Source organism: Desmodus rotundus, unplaced genomic scaffold (genome assembly GCF_022682495.2).
Source record: "Desmodus rotundus isolate HL8 unplaced genomic scaffold, HLdesRot8A.1 manual_scaffold_451, whole genome shotgun sequence".
NCBI classification, from domain to species: Eukaryota; Metazoa; Chordata; class Mammalia; order Chiroptera; family Phyllostomidae; genus Desmodus; species Desmodus rotundus.
The window spans coordinates 1-8,721 of NW_026527535.1; the positions used below are offsets into that span (position 1 = coordinate 1).

At 52.6% G+C, this 8,721-nt stretch overlaps 1 long non-coding RNA gene across 6 annotated transcripts; it reads left to right on the plus strand.

Annotated features, from left to right (window-relative positions):
* Positions 1-6: 6 nt before the first annotated feature.
* LOC123479764 (uncharacterized) lies at positions 7-7,226 on the plus strand. Of its 6 annotated transcripts, XR_011650834.1 has the most exons (4): positions 7-452; positions 1,588-1,659; positions 1,818-4,362; positions 5,419-7,226. It is a non-coding gene; the product is annotated as an uncharacterized lncRNA (long non-coding RNA). The 6 variants fall into 6 exon arrangements; XR_006655507.3 differs by having other exon boundaries at positions 7-1,659; XR_011650833.1 differs by having other exon boundaries at positions 1,588-4,362.
* The last annotated feature ends 1,495 nt before the right edge of the window (positions 7,227-8,721 follow it).

Consider the following 8,721-nt stretch of genomic DNA (forward strand, 5'->3'; position numbering starts at 1 on the left):
CTGCCGTTGCCCCGGTGATGCGCGGTAAACGGCACAACAGCGCGCTGCCTTGTGGGTTGACGTCATGGGGGCGGGCAGCGCGACTGGGCCGGGTTTCTCTGCTCCGGTAGGGAGCGTTGTGTACGACGAAAGTCCCCAGCGCCGCCTCCCGCCAAGGCACGTCCCGGGTGGCGTGATAGGCCCGGCCACCAGGCGCCTAGCCACTGGGCGCCTGCCAGCCCTGAAGCTCCGCCCCGCGGCCCCTCGTGGGGCCCGGTCGGCGGGGGCGGTGCCGGTCGCCTGGAACGGAGGTGGCGGGTTATGGGGTCCCAGATGGATAAATTACTCCCTGGCACCTTCCGCTCCACTGTTCGGACGGTGCTTCCCTTAACGCGTTTTGGCCAAGGGAAGTGCGCTGGGAGCTGAAGGCCTGGAGGAGCGGTGGCCAGTGGCTCGCCCGGGATGTGGGCCAGGTCTGCCTTCACCCACCTTCACCCCATTGTCTAGTAGTGTGTTTGCCCCAGAAAGACAGAGGAGGGTAGAAGAGAGCCTCCAGAAGTTGCTGAAAGCTCTTTGATCCTATTACTTTTCACTGGGAGCTGTCTAAAGCACTGGGTCCGAATTCCTGACAGATGAGAATCTGAGGCGCAGAGTGACTTGCCTGTGGAGACCAGAGCTGTGACCAGACCTGAGCTCTTATCCATCCTGTAAAACCCTGGTGTCCATGCGCCCCGAGCAGCTGCATACGTGTTAACTCTTTGCCAGGGCCTGTTGTGGGTCCCCCGATAAGGGTGCTTAGGCTTAGGCAAGATTCCCAGCTGGTAATCATTACCTGCTTATTACCATTATCATGACTGTTAGGGCTTAATGAGCCGCCATAGGCATAAGCCTATGGCTGGGGATGGGATATACAAGTAGGAGGAAAGGAACACCTTCCTCAACACTCCCCAGGGACCCTTGGGATATCTGAGTCTGACAGCCCCTGCACACAACCCCCTTATGGCTCCCACAGCACTCAGGATGGAGGCCACTCCTCAGTCAGGTGGTGGAAGTGCCACACCCTCCTTCCCCCGCTGACGTTTTACTCTTACCCTATCTGAGCCTTGGCTTCCCAGCCCCTTAGTGCCCCCCCCCCACCCGGGGCCTTTGCATGTGCTATGCCCTCTGGTGATTCTCCCCTTCTTCCCATTATATCCTTGGAATCATCCAGAATGATGGAGTGGATCATAAATCCCCAGAAGGCAGGGGGACTTTCTCCATCCTGGGGCTGGCGTGTCCCCAGGTCCCTAGGTCTCTGCATAGGGCGTAGCATACAGTGGACACAAAGTGCTAAAGGAGAACACTGCCTGGCCTGGTTTGCTGTGGCAGTCTCTGGTCTTGGTTTGTGTGACTGGTCTGTAGAGAGGAACACCAACCCCCCCAGCTCCCTTCCTCACCTGGTGCTGCCCCTACTGGCTTTGAAGCAAAAAGGCCATGAGGGAGGCTGTGATTAAGAGCAAGAGGCCTGGCCTGGCCTCACAGGCAGAGGGCCAAGCATATGGATGTGTGCCTGTGTGTATTCGTATATGGAGCAGAGTACCATGTGTATATGTGTATGTCTTCTTCCAGGCATGTGGGTCTCTCAGTCCTCCAGACCTGTCCTCTTGGGTCCCAGCCTGGGCAAATGGACCCCTGGTGGAAGTGAGTATAGCCCCTGCCTGGCATGTAGCCAATCCTGCCCTGGGACTCCTATCTGGAACAAGATCGGAAGAGAGGGTGCCCTGCTTCTCCCCACAGCAGGAGGGTGATTGCGTGGCCTAGGGAGGCTCCACCCTGATCTTGGGCCTTAACCTTGATAGGTAGGTGAATGTCTCGTGGACTGTGGGCAGAGACAGCCAGAACTGAAAGACTGACCAGCACACAGGCCTTGGGAAATGGAGGCACAGGGAGGCCAAAGCAAGTTACCTCCTGAGTCCCAGTTTCCTCTTCATGAAAATGGATCAAGTAATACTACAACCTCAGGGAGTATTGAGACTTTTACTGGATTTGCGGAAATAGTATAGGTTCAATAATGGTCTCTATCATTGTTTTATTTTTATTTTTTAAAATTTTTATCCTCACCTGAGGATATTTTTTTTCATTGCTTTTAGAGAGGAAGGGAGAGAGGAAAATATCGATGTGAGAGAGAAACATCCATTGGAGTATGCACCTAGCCTGGGGATCGTACACTCCCAGACTGGGGATGGAACATACGGCCTGGGTATGTGCCCTGACCGGGAATCAAACCCATAACCAAAAGGTTGCAGGACTACGCTGGAACCAACTAAGGCCAGGGCTATTTTCCACTATTATTATTCAGCCAAACTTAACTGCAGTTCTTTGGTCTGGAGTTCCCTCAGCATAGAGTGCCCTTCCTTAGCCTCCAGGCAAACTCCTACTCATCCTTCATACTCACTTCCAGCGTTCCTTCCTCCAAGAAGCCTTCCTTAACCATGGCCCTGGGGACTTCTTTAGACCCCTTCCACCTGTATGAGCCCTGTCTGCCATTGGTGTCTGACTCTATATGCTCCACACAGGGGAAGGCAGGGTCCTTGAGACTGGGTGGGGAGGACCTATCATGGCTTCCGAATGTAGGGTACTGCCTTTGGCAGACTCTGCCAGCCTCACTTTCCAAGGCCTGACCCCTCTCAGACTCCTCTGCTGCGCACTCGCTATTCCCTCGGACTCAATGCCCTTCCCCACCTTCTCCTTCCTTCCAGCCAGGGAGAACTCTGGGACACCCCAGTCCTGCCCCTCCATTTGGACCAGCTCTGGCCCCACAGAGCTGGGTAGGGGGTGTGTGTCCAGATCTGTCTGTGAGACTGGGAGCTTCTTGGGCAGGTCAAGGAGGGCCCTAAATCCATCAACCAGCCCCATGCAACGAACTAGGTATAACTCCCATTCCTTCCATCATTCATTCCACATACTAGAGTGAGCACCTCCTATGAGCCCAGTGATGGGGACACACATGAATGACACAGACAACCCCACCCACCCAGCACAGGATCTGAAGGAAGGTGACAAACACGGCTTTGAGGATAATAAATGGTGCTTTCATGGAGGGTAAAGGTGGGTGTTTCAGAGTTGAGTAATCTGGGAGGGGCATCCCCAAGAGGTGATGCTGAATGAAGGGCAAGTCAAGAGATGATGGAGGGCAGAATGTCGCAGTGGGAACAGTAAGTTCAAAAGCCCTGGCAGAAGCCAGTTGGCCACATGGGTGGAGGGCAGAGAAAGGTTGGGCTGGATTGGGAGAGCAGGGAGAAACCAGGGGAGAAGGAAAGTAAGGGTGACAGGGCCTCCACCCAAACTGGGGTGGGTGGTATTTGTTCCAAGGTCAGTGGGGTTGAGGGAGGAGTCGGTATTCCGGGCTGGGCCTGCAGGACATTTTCACCTTTATTCTCCCAGCTGCTCCACGAGTCTGGAGACATTATCCCACTCCCCAGAGGGGTCGTGCGACGCACCCTGGAATCACACAGCCTAGACCTGATCAGAACTCAACCCAGTCCCCATTCCTGCCTTCCCAACGGAGGCTGAACCTGACGCCCACCTCCACCCCGGGGGAGCTCTGGCCTCTGCCCAGCTTGAAGAGATCTGCTGTCTTGTTTAGATCAACCTGCAACTCGGTTTACTGTTTAGTCTTTTTTTGAAAACTCAGAAACCTAAAATCTACTGTATAAAACGGAAAGCCCCAAAGAAAGAAAAAAAAGGGAGTTAAGCAGGAAGCAAAAAGGGGTGAGGCAGAGGGTCCTTCTGGGAGTGAGGCTTGCTGGGGATGGTCCCCGGATCTCAGGACCCTGAGGATTAGTAAGGGCAGTGTTATGTTGAGAGTTGAAATAGAACAAGGAACAGAATGAACTAATGACCCAGGTTAAAGAAAAGGGAAGAAACTAGATGATCTGAACAAACAAGATAAACTAGGCAGGAAGGTTACAGCCCTTGAGCAAAGTGTGACCCCAGTGCAATAGAACTGTTTTGCAATAGAACTGTTTTTGCTTGAAATTTTCTGTCCCCCGCCCGAACAAATAACCCAGAGTGTGCTAAGAATTTATAGCCAATCGCTAACCGCCACATTCGCTTCTGTGCCAACGCTTGCTTGCTCGCAACTATAAAGCTGATAGGCTGTAAGCGCTAGGTGCGGCTCTCATCTGCAGCTCTTCTGAGCACCGTGTCTCCGGGACACATCGAGAGTCCGCCCCTGCGCAGGTTAAAGGAGTTGGCCATTAAAGTAACATCTCTGAAAACGTCCTGAAAGTCTCTGAACCTCTGTTTCTTGCGTCGGTGGATGCAACATTTTGGAGGCCCCAGCGAGATCCTCCCTAGGCGGAGGTCCGGTTCGGAAACCGAAAGGACGCTGGCTCGAGCCAAGTAAGTACCAGGGAGGATCCTCTTTTTCTGTGTCTGGGCTCCGGAGCGAAGTATTGCCTGAGGTGGTAGGCGGGACGCCGCCGGCAGTCCACCCAGGCCACGCCGGCCAGGATGCCGCCCGTGGGTCTGGTTTCTGTTCTGTTCAGTTTGTGACCGGTCACATCAGGGAATTTCTGCGCCGCATGGCGCCGCGGTGTGTCTGAGTCTGTGTGCGGCCGCTTTTGGTTTGGATGTCTGGAGAGCGAGACGACCGGTGCTGTTTGAACTCAGTCATCCTATTTCTGTATATTGTCTGGGCTTTGTTCGTGGTTGTCAGTGTCATTACAGGGAGTAATTAGGAAGATAGTAAAGGAGATCCATGCCAGTTCGCACCTAGGACAGAATAAGTTAGAACAGCTGATCAAAAAGTATTACCTAGGGCCCCAGGTTAGGGACATAGTTCAGTCTACAGTCTCCAGGTGTAAGGCCTGCACAAAAGTCAATACCCAGAATAAGAAACTGCCCCCACTAGTTAGGTATAGAGGGAAAACCCCAGGAGAACTATGGGAGATAGATTTCACTGAGATGACTCGAGGAAAATCAGGATTCAAGTATCTGCTTGTGCTGGTTGACACCTTTACTGGGTGGGCAGAGGCCTTTCCCACTAAAGGAGAGACAGCCTCCGTAGTCTGCAAGATCCTATTAAGGGAAATTATTCCTAGGTATGGGATTCCAGTAGCCATAGGATCAGACAACGGGCCAGCGTTCATCTCTAAGATTTCCCAAGAGCTAGCTATCAGATTGGGCATAAATTGGAAATTGCATTGCATCTATAGATCTCAGAGCTCGGTCCAGGTAGAAAGAATGAATAGAACTCTGAAAGAAACTTTAATTAAGTTACGAGAGGAGACCCGCGAAAACTGGGTGGAGCTACTCCCTTTCGCCTTGTTCAGGGTTCGGTGCACTCCTTATACTAATAGATGGACCCCCTATGAGCTCATGTTTGGGCGGCCAGTTCCCCTTGTTCCCCAGCTCACTAGGGAAGAGGTAGAGGTTGCTAACCGTAACTTCCTCAAGCCCCTACAGGCGCTGCAGCAGATCCGGAGGGAAGTAAGAGAACTAAGGGAACTGAAGACAGCTGTGTCAGGAGGCGACGCCCAAAGACCCCCGCCGCCAAACCCTGGGCAGTGGGTGTGGATCCTTAACCACCACCGAGGGAACCTGGAACCGTGGTGGCAAGGACCTTTTCAGGTACTGCTCAGCACCCCCACTGCAGTCAAGGTGGCTGAGAAGCCTTACTGGATTCACCTCTCCCACGTAAAGCCCGCAGACGATCCAGGTGAGACCGAGAGATGGAGCGTCAGAAAGGATCCAGACCAGCCCTTAAAGCTTACCTTCTCGTGGCAGTAGGGCTGGTCCTCCCCCTCTGGGCAGCAGGAGGTGTATTAGAGCAGCAAGAGTGGGTGCTAATTAGAACTGCTGATGGCACAGTAATTGCTTCCAACTATACTTGGGGGGGGGATATTCCAATAACCCTAAAAGCTGACCTCTCTAAACTCTTTGGTGAAAGACTTTGCAATGACGGGAGACTACACTCAATCAATCCAGACAAGCCCTACTCCCTTGAAGGAGTTTCTGAAGGTTTAGGGAATAGATGTGAGAATGATGGAGAAAGAGACTTGAATCGGGACCTATACCATACCGCTTTCTACGGATGCCCGGAGCCACCGGCAGGGAAGCGTCAAACGTGTGGAGGGGGAATGGATTATTATTGTAAAAACTGGGGATGTGAGACAATTGTACAAGGAGGGGGATGGTCACCTGGTGGGGGAATAGACAAGCATATAGATTTACAAAGAGACAAAAGGGACCCGCCAAAGAACCAGGACCCCAGATGTGCCCAGGGGATGTGCAACCCTATAGTAATCAGGGTTTTAAACCCTAGTGACCCCCTCTGGGTAAAGGGTTGGACTTGGGGAGTAAGGTTGTATGTCACAGGGAGAGATCCCGGACTTCTCTTTACAGTAAGAAAGCTCCCCACTGTAGGAAACCCCTCCTAAAGGGAATAGGTGGAGGTCTCCCACCAAAGCAACCAAAACCAACAGGGACCACACCCACGGTGGAAGCTGGGCTAGTGTCTGTTCTTACGGCTGAGGTCCCAAGTGAGGAAGAAACTACACATAACAGACCCCTACACTCTCCTAAACCCATAGTCGAGAGGAAAACCGGGCGAGGGGAAACTGCCCTAGGCCAGTGTTCCCTTTCTTTAATCAAACACAGCCTAGTGTTACAGAATCCTGTTGGCTATGCCTGAGCCCAAGGCCCCCTTTCTACATAGGAGTAGGAGTTAATTCCACTTGGGGAGGAGACTTAGCCCCAACCCTAGTGAACCTCACAGAACAGCAGACCAGTCAAGAGCAAGACCAGATAAGTGAATGCTTCCTCGAAGGACCAATCACTATAGCAGAGTTCCACGGAAAGGGAACTTGCTACCTATTGGCCAATTTCCCTCTACAGGGGTCAAACTTTAGTGACTACTGCCTAGCAGAGGAAACTGTGCCACCCATTTCTGGGCAGATCACTATAACCAAAGCACCTGAGGGAGTATGGTTCGTCTGTACTGAGGGTGTTTTTAAGTGCCTTGTTCCCCCCAGTAAACCTGAACTCTGTGTTAGTGCTTTCATCATTCCCCAATTGTACCTGTACGGAGGAGATCCTGATTTCCTGCCAGGAAGTGCCAGACAAGAACCTAGGCGGGTGAGAAGAGTGCCCTTACTCATTCCCATAATAGCAACAATAGGAGTAGTAGGGTCGGCGGCTGTGGGGCAGGAGCATTAGTACATGGGGATCTCAGCCTGAGACAACTTTCTCAAGACTTTTCCAAAGATATATCACTCCTCCAGGACCAAACAATACGCCTAGAGAAACAAGTGGACTCTCTGGCAGAAGTGGCCTTACAAAATAGAAGAGGGTTAGACCTCTTGTTCCTCCAACAAGGGGGATTGTGTGCCGCGCTCGGGGAAGAATGCTGTTTTTATGCTAACCATTCTGGAGTAATTAGAGAAAACATTAGGATTCTTACAAAGAGACTAAGAGAAAGGGACGGGGAAGGGGATGGTGCCAGGTGGTATGCGTCCCTGTTCAGGACATCTCCCTGGCTAACCATGCTAATATCTGCAGTAGCGGGACCACTCCTGCTCCTTCTGTTAACTTTGATATTAGGACCAATTGTCCTAAACAAGCTCTTAGCCTTCATCAGAGAACGAGCAGAATCAGTAAAGTTAATGGTACTCTCTCAACCCTATACCCTTCTCCCATCAGAAGAAGAAATGTCAAGGGTTTGACATATGGCCAAGGAGACGGGGAAATGTTATGTTGAGAGTTGAAATAGAACAAGGAAGAGAATGAACTAATGACCCAGGTTAAAGAAAAGGGAAGAAACTAGATGATCTGAACAAACAAGATGAACTAGGCAGGAAGGTTACAGCCCTTGAGCAAAGTGTGACCCCAGTGCAATAGAACCGTTTTGCAGTAGGACTGTTTTTGCTTGAAATTTTCCGTCCCCTGCCCGAACAAATAACCCAGAGTGTGCTAAGAATTTATAGCCAATCGCTAACCGCCACATTTGCTTCTGTGCCAACGCTTGCTTGCTCGCAACTATAAAGCTGATAGGCTGTTAAAGCTGATAGGCTATAAAGCTGATAAAGCGCTAGGTGCGGCTCTCATCTGCAGCTCTTCTGAGCACCGTGTCTCCGGGACACATCGAGAGTCCGCCCCTGCGCAGGTTAAAGGAGTTGGCCATTAAAGTAACATCTCTGAAAACATCCTGAAAGTCTCTGAACCTCTGTTTCTTGCGTCGGTGGATGCAACAGGCAGCGTCCCAGAGCTTAGGCTCCAGGGGCTGGAAATAGTGGGGCTGGCGGGGACCCAAGTGGCAGGACCCCGGGGGGCAGCCGGGGGAGGGGCGCCGGCCTCGGGTCGGGGGGCACGTCTGGCCCCACCACATTCCTGAGGCTCGGGTTACCAGCGAAGAGGGCGGCCCCTCCCTCCCTTCCTGCCCCGCTTCCGCCCTTGCCTGGAGCCGGACAGGCTGCCACCTCCTTGGTTCAGTGCAGGTGTTTCTGCGGCCGCTGGGAGGGGACCCAGGCCCTGCCGTCTGGGCTGGCACTGGCTCTTTCTAGTCTCACAAGACCATTTTGCAATTCCCGCGCTATCAGTCCCCTTCAGCAAGGATGGATCTCAATTGATACCTGGCAGGGCCGGCTTTATAACTGGTAGCCCTGCACACCGCTCCGAGGCCGTGGTGTGTCTGTCCCCAGCCTCCCACTGGCCCGGGAGAGTGCTCGGTAGTGTTTGTTGATGGACTGACTTACCATGGCA